Below are 18,726 nucleotides of genomic sequence, written 5' to 3' on the forward strand. Positions count from 1 at the left end.
AAACTTTGACATCGATTAAATCCGAAATTCGCACGATCTAGAACTGCTACTGAAAATCTGACACCAGGAACTTAACGTGTGGTATTTAGCAAATAACCTCCGTGAGCAGTAAAAAATTATGTATGTTTAAATTCAAATAAAGCGTAAATATATTTCACACCTTATATTTTCAATAGCCGTGATAAATTGTTTAATAAAAAGGTTCTAAAAAACTTAGTAATCTTAACTAGCGTCAGAAGGTTGCTTAATATCTTATTTCGATGCATGGAAATTTTGGTTTATTTCCTCTTTTTGCGCCCCTGAAAACTAACCTGTTTTCTCACCACCTGTCTAAGGGAGGTGGCTAGTATTGGATATTTACCGAGGCCGCGACAGTGAGATAATTGAGCTCAAAATGATGATTTTTAACTCATTTACTGCCAACGATTACAATTTTGGCGCGCGATGACCGAACGGCCGCGGTCGTCGCTTTTTCTTAGCGACAAATAAAACTTTTGAAGGCGTAGTGTTTAGCTCTTGCGGGGAAGTTTCTTCAAAAGGAGTTGTGAATTCTGTTTGTATTTAAAATAATTCTGTAAAAAAGATTATTCAATTTAGTTTTAAGCTTATTTATGACGAGTCAACTAAATAAAGTAACGCAAGACTTAAGCTTAATTTGCATTTGTAAACAAAAAACTGTTTCGGAAATAGCTTGCTTGATTAGTTGTGAAATTTCTTAGTTTGTTACGGGAGAAAACCGGGAAAGCATTTTGCTCGCAACCGACACGAGTTTGGAGGGGAATCAGTGTATAGTGCAGGATATTCGCTGATTGAGTAGTCAATCAGAGCGCGAAAAACACTATCCACTGTTTTAGTATATACTAATTTGAGTTATTTAAACCTTTTTTATTAAACAATTTATCACGGCTATTGAAAAGATTAGGTTTGAAATATATTTACGTGTTGTTTTTGAATTCAAACATACAGAATTTTTTACTTCTCACTGAGGTTATTTGCTAAACACCGCACTTTTACCCTAGGACGTGCAAGGCGGGGGAGGGGGGGGCGTAGATGCCACCCCTCCTTAAGGTTTTTCAATTGTTTTTCCTAGAGGATAAAACATCAGCACCTGACGTCTTCAATAGCTGTTCGCTCATCCCTTTCGCACATTTTAAGACAAGTTTAGTGATGAACAGTTGCCATGGTTACGAGTAATGACGTCATAAGCAGGTGGTCATACAGTTTTTGTGTGGAAATACATTTTTTTTCAACTTCTTTCAACAACAAAAATTAAATCTTGTGGCTAAAATCATGCAAAGTACTTATTTATGTGTTATTTTTCATGTAAAGCTAAAAAAATTACCATTTCTCGCGGTTTTAGCCAGATTTCTTATTCTTGGTAAAATCCAAGATGGCGCCAAGATGGTGACCATTGTTGATGACGTAACAGGCCTCCAGTAGCGCCATCACCCGTAAAATATACCTCAACATGTTAAGAAGATCAAAGGCTTTCCACTAAAGGTAAAATCGTTTCGAAATACTACAACATATCAAAAACGCCGGTGAGGGGTTCCATCCAACCCCCCCCCCCCCCCCTGTCCCCACCTTGTACCACGTTGGCGGTATGGTATGGTATAGTATGGTAACTTTATTTATACACGGTATTTCCTTCAGGTACATTTACATTCAAGTATAGAAAAACTAACTACCTAACTAATCTAGAATCTAAGATAAAAAGTAAAATAATAAAGATGAAAAAAAAACACCTGCTTTTCAAGGAGGCCGTGTGTAAAAACAGCAAATCGCTAATTAAATTATTTGTATTTGGTATGAGTTTGCGTGTACGTCCGAGGGTTAATTTCCTGGTGTCGGATTTTCAGTAGCCGGTCTAGATCGGGCGAAATGTGGATTTCATCGATTTTAAAGTTTTTTGTTTATTGTTGTCATTGTGATATCGATTTCACTAAAAACTGCATTTTGACAAACTTCAATTCATAGTCAAATGACTGGCGAAAATTTTGTGGCGTTCGGACGAGGATATAATTACTTTTAGGGCAATTGAAAAACTTCGGTATGGTCTCCGAGAAACTATATCGAAACACCTCAATGTATTGTTTCATAACTCTTAAAAAGAGCAAGGCAGCGTTTTATGGAATTTTCTTTGACAGAAACACATCCACTGGATTTTTGAAGGTAGCACTCAATCTTTGTGGCGTTGCCTTTTAATTTGTTTTGTTATTTAGAATGTCAAGAGGCTCTAGGTATAGAGAAAGGAGCGATCACTGACGGGCAGATTAGTTCTTCGTCACAGCTTGATGAAAACCATGAAGCCAGCCAGGGTAGACTGAACTTGAAAGGATCGTGGTCAGCTTACGCTAATGACGCAAAGCAATGGCTACAGATTGATCTAGGTAGCATTCCTGTCACTGTCACAGGGGTGGCAACGCAAGGAAGTAATTTCCAGAGCCAGTGGGTAATAAATTACACGCTGAAATACAGCGACGACGGTCTTAATTTCCAGTTGTACAAACAACAAGGACAAAGTGAACACACGGTTAGACGCCTCTGCAGACCTTTACATTGTGGGGAGTTTGTTACTTTTTTAAAGATGTGATTGTTGCTTGTCAAAAACAGTAGATACAGCAAATAGTTGACCGAGGAAGCAAAATAAAGTTCAGTAATCTGTTTCACTGCATGCAACCCTTAAACCCAAAAAATTAATTATCAAAGTAATGATCTTGTACGTTTTGAGGTCTTGTGCATCCTTTACCCCTTCGTTAGTGAACCGTACTTTTGTTCTTCGTCATTTCGTTCACCATACTTAATCTCCTCATTCAACTCCCTCTGAGGAGTCAGCCGGGGTGAGTGAGGCTAATAAAAGTTTCCAGCACCAAGAAAACACGAAGGTGGTTCACTTGGGGTCGAGGATAATTTGTGGTCCGTTTTAGCCATTCTTTCCCTTTTGGGGTGTTGTGGTCGGGGCTCATTTGCGGTACTGTACAGTTCCCCTGTTCCCAAAATAATTTTGAAATTCACTGTTTTCTAAAAGTAATTTTAATTAACATGTTCCCCAAAATCCAATGCTGTCAGCTTTCCGAAGTTTCAAACTCACAGAGTTGTAATGGGGGCAGGCCTAACCTATTGTAGAACCTGAAAAGGCATCCGGGTAACGCGTAAAGAAAAAAAAAAGAGTCAGCAGCAACTCAAGGGTTGCATATAGAAGGTAACTCAAGGTCATCCTTCGATTTTGAATAGCAGGCAAATGGCACCAAAACCGTGACTAATTGTCCATATAAAGGAGCGTTCATTAACTATTTGGGGGAGGGCTGGTAAATTTTGGGGGAAGGATGCGATTTTTTGGGCGCCAGTTTGGGGCGGACTAAAATTTTCTGAGCCCGCATGAGGGGAGGGTTACAATTTTCTGGGCACCTTTGGGCGATGTGCACGTACTAATGGGTTTTGTGTTACTGAAATATTAAGCACTGCTTGAAATACGATGGCCGTGTAAGTAATATTAACAGAATTGCATACTCAAAGATGAATTGCACGGTTAAAAAGCACTCTGATTGGCTGAAGATGAGGAGTGACTTCACGTGGAATAGCTTGCAATTTGCTTGACTTTGAAATGGCTTTGAAAACAGTGCACGGGAATTATGAATAACGAGACTGAGAACTGAAGGCTCAACAAAATAGACGTATGAATTAATTGCGTTCGATCCAAGGAATGCAGGATATGTCGTTTCCGAGAGTCCAGTTTACATTTTTTTTTTCGGGGGAGCATGCCCCCGAACCCCCCTATATAATTCGTGCATTGGGGCTGACATTACACTTGTTTCTCCAGTGACACTAGTGCTTAATGTTCAGTTACAGAAAAACTCCATACCTGGACAAAATGAATGATGATACCGAGAAACAGTGGTCCAAAATCTACATAATTCTGGATGAAAACAGAAGTTTGAACACTAAAGAAACTACACAAAACAAGACTAAAGCTGCAGTAAAACGGGCAACAAAAAACGTGTAACTTGTTTTGCAACATTGTTGCAAACCAAGTTCAATAGCGATGTTGCGCGTTTTACCACCCATGTTCGACCCTGTCTTGCAAGAAATAAGGTTGTAAGGTTTGTTTTCGTTGGTGGTAAAACGAGCAACATCACTATTCAGCTCATTTTGCAGCCATGTTGCAAAACAAATTGGGCGCTTTTTGTTGCCCGTTTTACCGTTCCTTAGGTAGCCAATGAGAACATCATTAAATGAATAGGTGATCAAAAGTCTTCGTGAATCATGAATCTGGAACAAAATCATGAATAATTGAGGTAAAAAAAACGACAGGAATCACGAATATCAAGATTAAAATGATTCGGCTTCTGCCCCCGAAAATATTGTAAATAGTAACACTTTTTTATTCCAATGAAATAATAGTCTCAATGTTACGCTGATATGGATTCTCGCGATGCAACATTCGAATGCTCAAAATGTTATTAGGGGAGGGTTACAATTTTTTGGGCACACATTTTTGGACAAGGCAGGATTTTTGGGCTGTTAACCTGAGAGGGGCTAAAATTTTTGGGCCCTCACTTTTGAAATAATACCGGCCCTCCCACCCCCCCCCCCCCCCCCCCCCCTCCGCCCAATATTTAATGACCGCTCCCTGACTAATGTCATGTTATGTTCTTTTTTTGGCCTGATTCAGGTGTTTGTTGGCAACACAGACGAGAATACTATCGTTTATAACGAACTCAATGGGTCGATTGTGGCACGCTACACTCGTTTTCAACCAACAGCTTCGCATAACCACATATCAATGAAAGTGGAACTATATGGCTGCAAAGGTACTTTTTTGGTAACATCCTTCTTTTGTGGAATTCGGAAAAGATACAAACAAATCCTTGTTCGATTTATCACTTTTGGCGAACTTTACTACTGTATTGCTAAATAAATATTAATGTTTACATTTACCGTCATGGCGTTCCGTGACCGCAGAAGAAACCTATTCAATAGAATGCCCAATTTAGAGAAGAAGGAATTCATGACTCACGTTGTGGAGACCCTTTGGGAAAACAACAAACAATAACAAACAAACAAAAATAAAGTTCTGACGAACTAAGAAATATTTCATCTCAAAGCTTTGTTATTGAGCGTATTATGTTGTGGTTCAATTTTTTTCCTTGGTTTAGATTTCATTTTCCTTGGTTTTTAATCTCATTATCATAGCTTTATCATACATTACCATACCCCAAAACAAAGGAAAATGAAATTTAAATATACATGCCTTTTTCGGTCGCAGTTAAAGAGTCCTAGGGCTACTTTAAATGCTTATGATTCTAAAGATTATAAAGGGCCGCGGAAGACCTAAGTATAATGAAATAGAAAGTAGCTTATTACAGGTTTGTTCTGATATCGCCATCGCATATCTTTACTATTGGAATTAACTTGTTTGTTTTGTTAGGAAACCCCGTGTACAGCCGCTGGTTTCTAGATGGCAGTGATCCAGATTTAAGGTAAGTTGGGTTATATATTTATTGTTTGTTCAAGGTTGGGGGTGGGGCGGGGGCGGAGATGTGGCGTTTTATGCCTTACCCCTATTTTCGGATTTATCTTCCCCTCTTAACTTTCTCTAACTGTTAAATATATTTTCTAACTGACCATTCTCTCTTGATCACATCCGGGTTTCAGTATCGCCTCAAACTTATGTATTTGCCTTTCCGACTGCTGCAGGTGGCATTACACTCATGGCGTTAACTGGTTAAATTTTTGTCTCATAACGTAGGAGTTGAGGGTAAAATAGTGGCTTGCATGTTCCTATGACAGGTAATTCTTTTATTCACAGCTAGATTATTTTCATTCGTTTTTGTGATCTTACAGGCATTTTGGTACCGTCAACCATACTGAAGGCTGGTGTCCTGGAAGCAAAGCGGCGAGTTTCAGTCAAAATGGTTCTTATGCCACGGTGCCCAACATGAACATAACAACCTGTGACTTTACAATTGCATTTTGGGTAAAGTATATTGGTGTTAACGGACCTATACTAGCACTTTGGTCAAAGGGTGGAAAACTATTTTACGTTACAGTCAAGAATTCTCGACTCATTTTATCGATACACAATACTTTCCACTTACAAATCAATTACTGGAACCACGTAGCAGTAACCTGTCAGCAGCATAAGATCAAGGTGTTCGTTAATGGTACGGAGAAGGCATTGGTAGACCAATGGAATGAGTATTTCTTCTCATCGTTAGGCCGTTACCAGTCTGATTACATCATAGGGAATGATCCGGGTTTAGTACAGATGCCAATGGCGAATGGGGTGTTTGTTGGAGCAGTCATGGATCTTTATGTGACTGGAATAGCTTTATCTGTGAAGCAGATTGGTGACTTAATGAAAGGTGAGAGTAGTATCTATTCAAGGGTAAGTCGTATTCTTCGACTGCAGTCTCAAATCCTCAATAGAGGTCTGTTGGATGTTAAAATACGTGTATTGTTCTTTTACAGTCTTTGCTTGACAGTTAAGGGCAGTTTGGAACTTTTAAAAAATGCAAACTTAATTATTAACGTTATGGGTGGAAATAAATAATTAATCGTAGTATTATTCTCATTATTTAAAGGCAAACCAATTACACCCGTGATAAACAAAGAAAAGTCGGAAATACATGGTTGCAAAGTCAATGTAACGTGGAGTAAAAAAGAACTATGCACCGTAACGAAGATCACCGTACGCTTCAGGGACATAAAACCTCAAGGCGATGAAGCAGAATGGACAGAATATAATGTTTCTTCAACCACCTATTATCTCCTTTATCTAGAATGCGACAAGAGATATGAAATTGCAGTATCTTCTTGGTTTGGAGAAGTTCAAAGCGAGTGGTCAGTCTCTCGGAAATTTAAAACCACCTTTGCAGGTGAGACGTTACCTCATGTACACTGTATGTCCAATAGCTGATAGGGGTTTTGGTATTGATACATCTAGTGCGGCAAAACTCTGCCAGGATCTTTAAGCGGAGCGGTCATCTCTTTTTAGGGAAGCGGACACCCCTTTCAGCTTCCTCAGAAGCCACGTGGAAAAAAAAAAAAAACAAATCAAGACGGAAATTTATCACGAGAAATCCTTTGATGTTTTAATAACAAGACAAACATAAACAGATTAGCCTCCGCATACAGGAAAGTAATCTGTAATTTTTATACATTTAGCGATCGTTCTCCTCCAATTAGTCTGTCAAGACCTTGTATTTATACATTTTTCATGGCCATCTTAACTTTTGGGCCTGCACTTGGCAAATTAGTGACGAAGCCAGCAAAAATTTAACAATTTCCTTTAGCTAAGCTACTTTCACTGAAAGAGGTGAAAAAGCTTTTAAGAAACATTTTTTGTTGTTTTTTTTTTTATTATTGGGAGAGAGGTTGTAGTGTAGTCAATCTTAAGGGGAAATGATTCATAATAATACATTAGACTATTAATCCTGTTAAAGTTCAGAAAAACTTCTGGGTTGGTAAATTTTGTTATTCATTTCAAAGTTATTAATGATCAAAGTCAGCCCAGTTACTTTAACACCCACCCCCCCCCCTTCCCCCCTCACCCTTCCCCCGACTGGCAAAACTAAGCGAGGAGGACAAAACTGATGTGACACAATCGCAGTTTTAGACTTTGTCTCGTCTATATACCGTAAATACTTGATTGTCGCTCAGCTTAGGATAGCTTTCCTCCCCCCGCCCTCTAAGGCCTAAGTATAGTACTAATGGTGCGTTTGATAGAACTTATCCTAAAGCAGGAAATCATTCTGGCTTACTCCGTAATAAACTTTACAAAATCTATCGTTCTGTTTTCAAAGATGTTACAAAGATGGCGAAATGGAAAAAGCAATGATCAACATTGTTGACAGGAGATAAATTATTATTTTTTGGTTTTAATTTGTTACGTTTTGTTTCGTTTTATTTTGTTTATTTGTTTTTTTTCTTTCTTTCGTAGAAGACATTCTAAAGCAATATCTGAAGGACGAAAATTGTCATTATCATTTTCCTTTTTCCTTAATAAACAGCAATGTTGGCTAATATTCATACGGTTTAAATTCTAAAGAGTTGTATATGTGTTTCGAAATGAAGAAAGAGAAAATCGTTGTTGTGTGTTCAAGTCCTCCATAAAACGTAAAATTTGGCAGTTTTACGCCTTGGTCGCACTGTGACGGTAAAGCACTGGGATGTTACTAAAATGAGGAACGGAGAGCAGGGAACGAGAAAAGGGGGATGGGAAAATGAAAAGTGGGAACAAAACAGAGATTTTGAGACCAAGTTACTGATAGGGCTAGGCTTGAAGTTACGTTTTGTTCCCATTTTTCATTTTCCCGTTCCTCGTGCTCGTTGCTTGTTTTAGTTACATTCTCGAGAACTGTAAAAAAAAAAAAAAAAAAAAAAAAGCGTGCAGCCTTGGCGGGGGGTGGGGGGTACTCCGGATTTCAAGTAACAGGGATGATCGAATGGGGGCAAAAATGGAAACCTAAGAAAATCCCTTGGGTTTAAAACACCCCCCCCCCCGACCAAGGAATAAAAGACCTGGACCAACATTTAAACCCCCCCCCCCCCCCCTTCGACCAAAAAAAAATTCCAGAAAGCATTAAATGATACAACACCCAAAAAAATACTTGCCAAAATTCTCCTACCCAAAAAAAATCCCGAATTGGAAACTTTCAAACCCCAAAAAATCCTTCGATCATCCCTGTCACTTGAAATCCGAGTACCCCCACCCCCCGTGGGCTGCAGCACGTGCAAAGTTGTTGTTCTGCCACTACAAACGTTTTGCTTTTTTGCCCCTCTCGTCGCCTTTTTGCTTATTAGTAACCGAAAACGTCTGCCATTATTCTTGTTGTTGTAATTATTCCGTTTTCTGCTCCCCGAAGCATTAAAAGTAACAATGAAAACAATAAAAAAAAGATAAAGATTACACATGATACACGTATACGTATCCCAAAATAAGCAGGCTTACGTGTTTGTTTTGTTAGGAAACACCGTATACGGCCGCTGGTTTCTAGATGGTAGTGATCCAGATGTGAGGTTAGTGGCGGTTATACATATCTAGTTTGTTCAATTAATGTTGGGGGCGGGGGTGGGCGGGAGAGGAAATGGCGTTGGATTCTTACACCTTACCCCCTATTTACTTTTTTCTAAGTCTTAAATAAAATTTCAGACCGACCATTTCATATGACATCCAGGTTTCAGCACTGCTTTAAACTTATGCATTTGCATTTCTGACTGCTGCAGGTGGCATTATGCTCAGCGTTGACCGGTTAAATTTTTGTCCCATAACATAGGATTATATTCGAGGGTATAAAAGTGGCTTTCATTTTCCTATGACAGGTAATTCTTTTATTCACAACTAGATTCTATTCATTGGTTTTTGTGATCTTACAGGTATTTTGGTATCGTTAGCCATACTGAAGGTTGGTGTCCTGGAAGCAAAGCGGCGACTTTCAGTCAGAATGGTTCCTATGCTACTGTGCCCAACATTAACATAACAACCTGTGACTTTACAATTGCTTTTTGGGTAAAGTATATTGGTGTTGACGGGCCTATACTGGCACTTTGGTCAAAGGATGGAAAACTATTTTACGTTACAGTCAAGAATTCCAGACTCATTTTATCGATGGGCAAAACTTTCCACTTACAAATCAATTACTGGAATCACGTAGCAGTAACCTGTCAGCAGCATAAGATCAAGGTGTTCGTTAATGGTACGGAGGAGGCATTGAAGGACGAATGGAATGAGTATTTCTTCTCATCGTTAGGCCGTTATCAGTCAGAGTACATCATAGGGAACGATCCGGGTTTAGTCCAGATGCCAATGGCGAATGGGGTGTTTGTTGGAGCAGTCATGGATCTTTATGTGACTGGAATAGCTTTATCTGTGAAGCAGATTGGTGACTTAATGAAAGGTGAGAGTAGTATATCTATTCGAGGATAAATCGTATTCTTCGATCCTTAATAGGGGTCAGTTGGATGTTAAAAAATTGAATGTTCTTTTTATAGTCCTGGTTTTAGGCTTTTAAAGATTGTGCTAGCATAATGTTTTAGTGTAGTTCGTCATAATTTTCATCAATTTTCCAAAAACTATTGTAATAATTCGCACTTTTGGCTAGTTTCATAGCTCAAAATTGATCATGTTACCGCTTATTTTGGCCCGAGAGCAGAATTACAGGTAAATTTAAGTAACGAAATCAATTTTTGTCTGCTTATTGTCACATTCATTGGACTTAGGTCCCGCAAGAATTAATCAAGATAATCAAGAACTCTTTTTACAGGACTCAACGCATGTGCATAATTAGCTCGATTACTTAAGATGGCGTCAGCGTGCTTGTCGTTAATTCAGGTTTCAGTTTTTGTAGTTGTTAGACAGTTTTGTAGGTTTAATGGTGTACCTTTCTATATTCATCTATCACAAATACATTAGTGGAAATCACTAAGTAATCGCAGTATTATTCTCATTATTTAAAGGCAAACCGATTACACCAGTGATAAACAACAAAGAGTCGGAAATACATGGTTGCAAAGTCAATGTAAAGTGGAGTAGAAAAGAAATATGCACCGTGACGAAGAGCAGTGTACGCTTTAGGGAGATAAAGCCACAAGGTGATGAAGCTGAATGGACAGAATATAAGGTTCCTTCAACCACCTTTCATCTTTTGTCTCTGGAATGCGACAAGGGGTATGAAATTGCTGTGTCTTCCTGGTTTGGAGAAGTTCAAAGCGACTGGTCAGTTTCTTGGAAATTTAAAACCCGCTCTACAGGTGCGACATTACCTTATGTATGTTTAATAATAGCTGATAGGTTTTGGTATTGACACCAAACCATATACAGTTCAACCTCTGCTTTGGGTCCACAAAAGCCGGGTTCTCAAGTCCCGCCTTCCCGCTAGTTTTTTCTTCGTAAATTCCGCTATCCCGCCTGTAGTTACTAGTAGTTACTGGTAGTTACTTGTAGTTACTAGTAGTTACTGGTAGTTACTAGTAGTTAAAGCAGTTAAAGGTAGTTACTAGTAGTTACTGGTAGTTGCTAGTAGTTACTGGTAGTTACTTGTAGTTACTGGTATTTACTGGTAGTTGCTAGTAGTTACTGGTAGTTGCTAGTAGTTACTGGTAGTTGCTAGTAGTTACTGGTAGTTACTTGTAGTTACTGGTAGTTACTTGTAGTTACTAGTAGTTACTGGTAGTTACTAGTAGTTACTGGTAGTTAGTAGTAGTTAAAGGTAGTTAGTAGTAGTTACTGGTGGTTACCAGTAGTTACTGGTAGTTACTAGAAGTTACTGGTAGTTGCTATTAGTTACCTATTTTCCTCTCTTTTTCCAGCTGAGTAACCACGCATCCATGCAGCCACGCCTTTGCCACGCAAAAATGTTGCCGGTCACGGTAATATTTTGTTTTCTAAACGGTAGCAAACAGGTAACCAATGTAACCTGAGATCAGGCCCAATTTTTGCGGTTCTCATACATTCTCCCTAACGGCTACCGCTAAAATTGGGCCTGATACAAACTCTCTCATTATTGTGCTCGTTACGGCCAGGTTTTGGCGGTAACGCTGATTGGTTGTTAGAACAATGCCACAAGAACTGATTGGCTGTCGGAAACCCCGGAAGTTGAAAGCGCTTATTCCTCGCGTGGTTGTTTTCGTGAATGATCCGTCGTCGGCGGAGAGAAGGATCGATTTGTCTTTTTTATTGTTTTATGGTTGTATGGTAGGAAAATATGCCTTAATATGTGCCATGGAAATTCCGAAAATTCATATGGTTATCATATCTTCTCATGATTTGCTTTATTTAAGGAACTAATGTGACCGATCGCGGAGTTGAATCCCTCTGCAAGTTGTTGACCGCTAACAAGGTGCCTTTTGATTTCCATCTTAAAACTGGTTTCATTTGAAAGTTTAGCCGGGAATGACATCTCTGAACGGGGTACGCAAGCGGAGGCTCAATGCGAAAGAAGCTTCAATCGCCAACTGTGAAGTATTAGACGAAAAATATCGCATCGCTGTTCAAGGAATTTTTGTAGGCATTATTATAAAAGCCGGTGGCTTAAGTTAACAGACTGGTTGTTTGCCTTCGCTTTTAGTAAAAAATAAACGATGAAAACTGGTGTCCTCGCTCGTTGGCTATTTGCTTTTGTTTTTAAAGATTTATGTACTGAAAATCGGGGAAAATATTAAGGCAACAGAAAAATAGAAATTTCAGTATATTAAATTCGAGCGCGCCTAGCCAAAATAATAAAACTATTAGAACATCGTGTCGCCGTCTTTTTGATAACTTTTTACCTTCTACGCCAACAGAAATAACCTTCGAGATCTCCCTTAATCTCGCAAGTGTGCTGACGGTTTTATTTTTAGCTGAAAAAATTTACAGATAAAAGCTTTTTTTAAGTCAGCCAGTCTGCATTTTTTCCCACGCGTGAAAAATTTGCATACTAGAAAAACAAGCAACGGAAGTAATTTTGGTTGGCTGATTCGGCAAATTTCAATCAATCAAAAAAGTGCGAGGCAGACGTTTTGCAGAAGGTTTGAATCAGGCTCTCTTTTCGTTTCGCCTTACCCGCGTGAATGTAATTTTCAAAGCGATACGAAAATAGAGCCTGATATCAGGTTATAACCAATGTAGGTCGCAAAGCAGAGGCGTGATAGGGCACGACTTTGGGGCGCAGTGAATTAAGCGAGCTCTAGCATTTAGAGAACAAATCTTGTGTATCAATTGTTAACAAAAGCGGTCGGGCACAAGAACCTTGTTGGAAACCCCATTTTAAGTTTCCTTTATGCAGATTCTTTACGATCTCCCTTCCAAGTACGACTTGAACCAAGAAAGAGAAGTACCACAAACACCTAGTATTATTTGAAGCGATTGTAGTAAAATCCCATTTTCAACGGTGTCGAAGGCGGCACTTAAATCCAGCAGTAGTAAGAGTGATACGTTGCCCTTGTCCTCATTCATGAGTAGATCATTCGTTACCTTGAACAATGCAGTCTCCGGACTGTGATGGGAGCGATAAGCAGATTGCAATTGAGGGAAGAGATTATTTGTAATCATGTCACAAACTGCAAATTGCTTATTAGACGAAAATTCTTGAACAGTAGATCGAGGCCGGGCTTTTTTAATGATGGATATACCACAGCGGTTTTCCAGGTTTCAGCAAAATATCCAGTATGCAAGGAGAATCTGAGATCTGAGAGGCCACCACACGCTCTGTCAATTTAGACACAAACTGCAAGTTGCTTATTAGACGAAAATTCTTGAACAGTAGATCGAGGCGGGGCTTTTTTAATGATGGGGTACAGGTTTTAGCAAAATATCCAGTCTGCAAGGAGAGGTTGACCATATTAGTAATGACAGGAAGGAGTGAGTCTAAACATGAAGATGCAAGATTCGTTCTTTCCAGATGTAATCACATGACGAACTGTCTCAGTCAGGCTTGGCATTGGAAGTGGGAAAATACAATATTACCAGATTCAGATTCCAGGTTGGACTCAGGCGTTGACAGCAAGAATTCCGTTCAGCTTTGACCTGATATTGGTAATCCTGGCAATAAAAAACTGACCCATATTGTTTGCAAGAAGTGAAACAGAATGTGTGGAAGAGATAGATCTTTCTTCATATTCAATAAACTCTTACTTGCCGCGAACGGCCTCCTCTGGTCTATGCTGTTATCTTCGATAAACTGATTATAGTAAACACGGCGTGTATCATTCATCAAATTCACCACACGATTTCGTTCCTTCCTAAAGGCAGCAAGATCAACAGGTAATCTTGTAGCTCTCCACGTATTTCAGCATTTCGTCTCAAGCGTTTGGCATTCGTAATATCTTCATTGAACCACGCAGCAAGAGGCATGACATTAATGTCACGAGTTAAGACAAGTGCATACATCTCCAGTTGAGATCGTAACGACTCATTATAACAGCTGACTAGACAGTCTTAGTCGTTAGGTGGATCATGATTAAGCTGAGAAGGAGGAATGGCCTCAGAAAATTGGATGGGGTTAATTGATTTCATTTTCCTGAACTGCACATGCGTGACATTAGCTTGAGGTCTATCAGATCTTATTTGACAGAAGACTAGAAAATGGTCAGAGAATAACTCACAGCAATGAATGTTATCAGATGTACGAGTGATAATCAAGTCAAGTGTATGGCCAAGCTCATGCGTAGTAGACAAACATGCTGCGTGAGACCCATCGACTCCAGTATATCCGACCGGTAGGTCCATACGGATGTTAAAATCGCCCAAAATTATCAAGGGCTCACTTGACATGACCAGAGACTCGAGGTAATCGGTAAAGGGCCCATTATAAAATGTGGACGTGGTCACAGGATGTTTAGCAGAATATGGAGGCCTGTAAACTGTAACGAGTCGTAAAGGAGAAGTAGTTCCTAGGAAACTTAATATTCTGTTTATAAGTTTACTAGGAAACTTATTCCCACGATGTTTATACATCAACAGTTCTTTACATTGATGATTCTTTGTATCCCTCAGTGACCAGAGACCCTCTTACAACTTTACTCTCTCACAGGTGTTCCCATACTCTGGATAGTGTTGGGAGTTTCCGTGGCTCTTTCTGCTTTGGTGGTGGGGATAATTGTGTACCGTAAGAGAGCAAAGAGGAATGAACGGTATTTCATAAAATGCTTTTGTCTATAGAAATGATTAAGGTGTATTATGATAATGATATGCATGCGGAAATATACGATATTTTTCCTGTGTAGGTGTCTGTCTTTAAGTGTCCGTCTCACTCAGTCAATTCGCGCTGGTGAGTGGCCTTCCTTACACACCAAGGCGATGTAACTTTTATCACGTTGTATGAACTAGGAAGCCATCTCTGATTTTAGCATTACCACAAGCCCATGATTAATGACAACGAATTTCACTATCATATAATTTGCACTATTTTCTTTAGGTCCAGTGAGTCTGACATTGCTGAGTTTATGTTGCTGGAAGTCCCACACGAACGGGTTACTATCATGGAGGAACTGGGACGAGGCGCTTTTGGAAGAGTTTATAGGAGCGTAATGAAGTAGTTACCTGAAAAGAATACATCCTCCAAACCCAAGGATCACAGTTTGGATTCGCATAAGGGACGTATTGTTGCTACAAAAGTTCTACCAGGTGCGTGAATTCAGAATGTGGCAGAAAAATGACTTACTCTTTCAGCAAACGCTATTCACGGGGGTGATTCTTATTAATAACAGGCAAGAGAACCTCTCTTGTAACAGGTTCGAGTACTTAATCCAATAGATAGCAAACATTATATCGTGGAAAACAGCATCTCAATGCACCAGTCGGTAACAGTTTGATGTACCTCAGGGGCCCATTTTAGATCTTAAATTTTAGTTTTTACTTATATCAATGACCTCCCTGAATGTTTGCAATTTACCACACAAATTAAAGCAGACATAAAAACCTTCAGTGAGATCAGAACATTGATAAGGTGTGTTCCAAGGTTAGTGGCGTTATAAGTGGTCTTAGACACTCAGGTTCGAGATTATGTCACATTAAATGTACTAAAAAGTATATAGCGCTAAAAACGATGCCCGTGTTCAAGCGAAAACCGAGCGGGCGTCTTTTAACAAAACCACACAGATACAAAAAATGCAAAACAGAGCAGGCTGCATGATCACTTCTCAGGGGTGTGACATGATGACAGATTATCTCTTTAAACCAATTCAAAAATGTTAGTCCATGCCTTCGTAATGTGTAGATTGGTCGTTCTCTTATGTGATCTTTCGAAATACGTTATTCACATGTTTCAGTCACTTGAGAACTTTATCTGATCGTATTACTGCAGCTTCACTTAGAGAACTACATTGGCTTCCCTTGAAGCATGAGTAGCGGAATTTTAAATTATTTATGTCCGAGCTATAATCATCATTTGTTTCAAACTTACAAGCCTGTTAGGAGTTTACGATCATCAACCATGAACTTGTTAATTAGTGACACCCAGATCAAGGCTAAAATTTTACCGGGCGATCATGCTTTTTCATTTTGTGTCCCTTAACTTTGGAATGATTCTCCAGAACATACAGTGTAAAATAGAGTTTGAATATTCGTTCTTCTAAGAAAAATCTTAAAGCTCTAAAAACTTCTACGCTTTATTTCTATTTCGTAGTTTTGTCTAACAATTTTTCTAATTTTTAATGTTACGAGTTACTGCTTTCTAGTCGTTTTAGTTGAAAACGTTTATTGTAAAGCGCCTTGGAGCTTGATGATGATAATGATGACGATGACAGAGTGAGCCGAAAACCCTTCATGAAACCCAACTACAAAAGCATACTGGGATGTCCCTGTCTATGCAGAGTCAATGGAAGTGAGCTAATTGGATAGATGCGTAAGGATTACAAATGTACACTCACAGAAAGTCGTATTACTGAAGATGAACTGCTCGTGGGTCGAGAATAAGGAAGCAATTAAAGAACACAAAACGTGGCGTCTAAAATTAAAGAGAAAAGTTTCCGGACTAAAAGATCATCCAGTATCACATTATGTTACATGCTGTGTTTGGTGATTGTTGGATGAAGAGAACTAACGGTTTTTCTTTGAGACTTTGTTTTATCTACGTCACTTAACTTAGGGAACCAATTTTTTAACAAATAGATTTTTTTCTCAAGCAAAATTAGAACCTGAGCTATTGACTCGATATTGACTGTGTTATATTTTTATAGCTTAAATATATTTTCATCTTAATTAGTTCTTTTCTTCTTTACATCTGGTTTTAGTTGCTTAGCACTAACTGATATCGTGTAGCATATACGCAGGTCACGGTTACCTGGATTTTCTTTAAATGTCTTTTGTTTTTTAGAAAATGCCACGGAGGAGGACAAACGGCAGTTAGTTCAGGAAATCGAGCTGATGAAGGAAGTCGGAACACACCGTAATATTGTGAGCATGCTCGGCTACTGGATCCAATCACATCCCATCATGTTAATCATGGAATATGTTCCTAACGGAGATCTTCTTCAGTGGCTCAGAAAAAAAAGGCAACAGGTATCATTACTTTATCAGCCTTATCATTAAAAATTTGCTGCCCTCTTTTTTGCCTTTTGTTTAAAAAAATATCTTCTCTCCATTCGCAATAGAGTTGCGCTGAGGCACTATTTATAGCACTAAAACTCAGACAAACAAATTCCACAATTTTGTTCGTCTTTTTGTTATTAAAATGTCAAGTTTGTCTGACTTTTTTTATGAAAATAACAAAAATGGCAGATTTCATACAAACATGGCAAAGTAGTCACTCTGACGTCATTAGTATTCTATGCTGCACTTTCTAATGAACATCGTCCTGGGCGTGTATGTTCTTTTTCTTACATTGTGTGGTCTCTTAAGGCAGAAGGAAAATCCTCTACCTCATCACGCGTCTAAAAACCATCGTCTTCAGTAAAAATAATAAGATGCTAAACAACTTGATGTGAGAATTTGTACATGTTCCCTATAATTTAAGTTCTCAAAGACAGAGGTGCACTAAAAATGAGATATGAATGCAACCGGATATTCGTATTTTTCCAAACGCGGTTTATATAGCCAGACTGTTTAAATGCTATTCATGTATTCGGAAAACAAAGATCGGTAAATATACAAAAATTGGTATTCAACGCTTAGTTAATAAAGCCAAGCTTGCCCCGGTAGGATCAGTTAAGGTTTTGCGGGAAACTGCCCACCCATCCCTCCCCTAAGCCACATTTTGCCCTAAGTAAGAAGGTAGTGTTTGTCTTAGGGGAGGGGTCGGTGGTCAGAAAAGAAAAAAAATGACGTTTTGAGCGTTTACCCCTGGGGGCACTCCCGCCCGATAGGATGAGGATCTCCATCCTTAAATATGGCATCCTTGTTGCCCTTATTGGAGCAGTGTTGCCGATGCGATCCTTAGATAGGGTACCCTTATTCTATCAGGTAAAATTCACGTGCGTTAATGCCCAACACACCAAAAACAAATCATAGATCTGTTAAAACTGAACTTTACCCTAGAGCTGATTAGGAGCGCGATTTAAGGAAGTTTTTTTCTGTTTCCACTGATTCTTAGGTCATGTTTTTCCCTTGAACTGGGCTTCATTTTCCATGTTTGGGTCTTTATAGGATATTTGTTTTCGCTTGTCTCAACTATTCGAAATTTTTGAGAGTATCCCCCTCCCCCCAGGTGAGGGTTAATCTTTTCTGGTCAGCATGAATCACGGGATTACTAATGGTAGAGCTACGCTATTGTTTGAACATGGTAAAAAGACAAGAATAGTTTACTTCAACGAACGCTTTTCATTCTGGCAATTTACTTATTTTTTTCTCATTTTCCCATGAATTCACCATAGTTGAGCTCCGCCATTTGATAAACCGTCCTTGATTCAAGCTAACAAAGGGCTTCCACTCAAAATGCGCGTCAGCTTTTCGATCCGCGGTCTTTCAATGGTGGCAAGATGAGTTATTCAAATCAACCCATAACACCAGTGAGAGTTTTGCTTTTCAACCTCCGACCGACGTAGTAGAAAAGTTTCTTTTTAAAAAACCCTTCAAAATATTTTGGTGGAGATAATGATTGTCCGTCCCGAAAGCCCTGTACGAGATATGACGTCACAAGTGGATTAGGTCAAGGCAAATATTCAAAAGCACACGTCGCGTTTTTGGGACTGTGTATCTTAAAATGTCACAGAAAATTGTAACAAAGCATAAGAAAAGCTTTGTTTATATTGCAGTTTAATCCATTTGAATTTTCAGTGGACGATTTAAAGAAAGTTGGCCCATAAGTTATT

General features: G+C 39.0%; 1 long non-coding RNA gene across 1 annotated transcript; it reads left to right on the forward strand.

Annotated features, from left to right (window-relative positions):
* The first annotated feature begins 10,673 nt into the window (after window positions 1–10,673).
* Window positions 10,674–15,010, forward strand: LOC140938851 (uncharacterized). The gene is made up of 3 exons (XR_012165572.1): window positions 10,674–10,752; window positions 14,511–14,610; window positions 14,895–15,010. It is a non-coding gene; the product is annotated as an uncharacterized lncRNA (long non-coding RNA).
* The last annotated feature ends 3,716 nt before the right edge of the window (window positions 15,011–18,726 follow it).

This window comes from Porites lutea, chromosome 5, assembly GCF_958299795.1.
Source record: "Porites lutea chromosome 5, jaPorLute2.1, whole genome shotgun sequence".
Lineage (NCBI taxonomy): Eukaryota > Metazoa > Cnidaria > Anthozoa > Scleractinia > Poritidae > Porites > Porites lutea.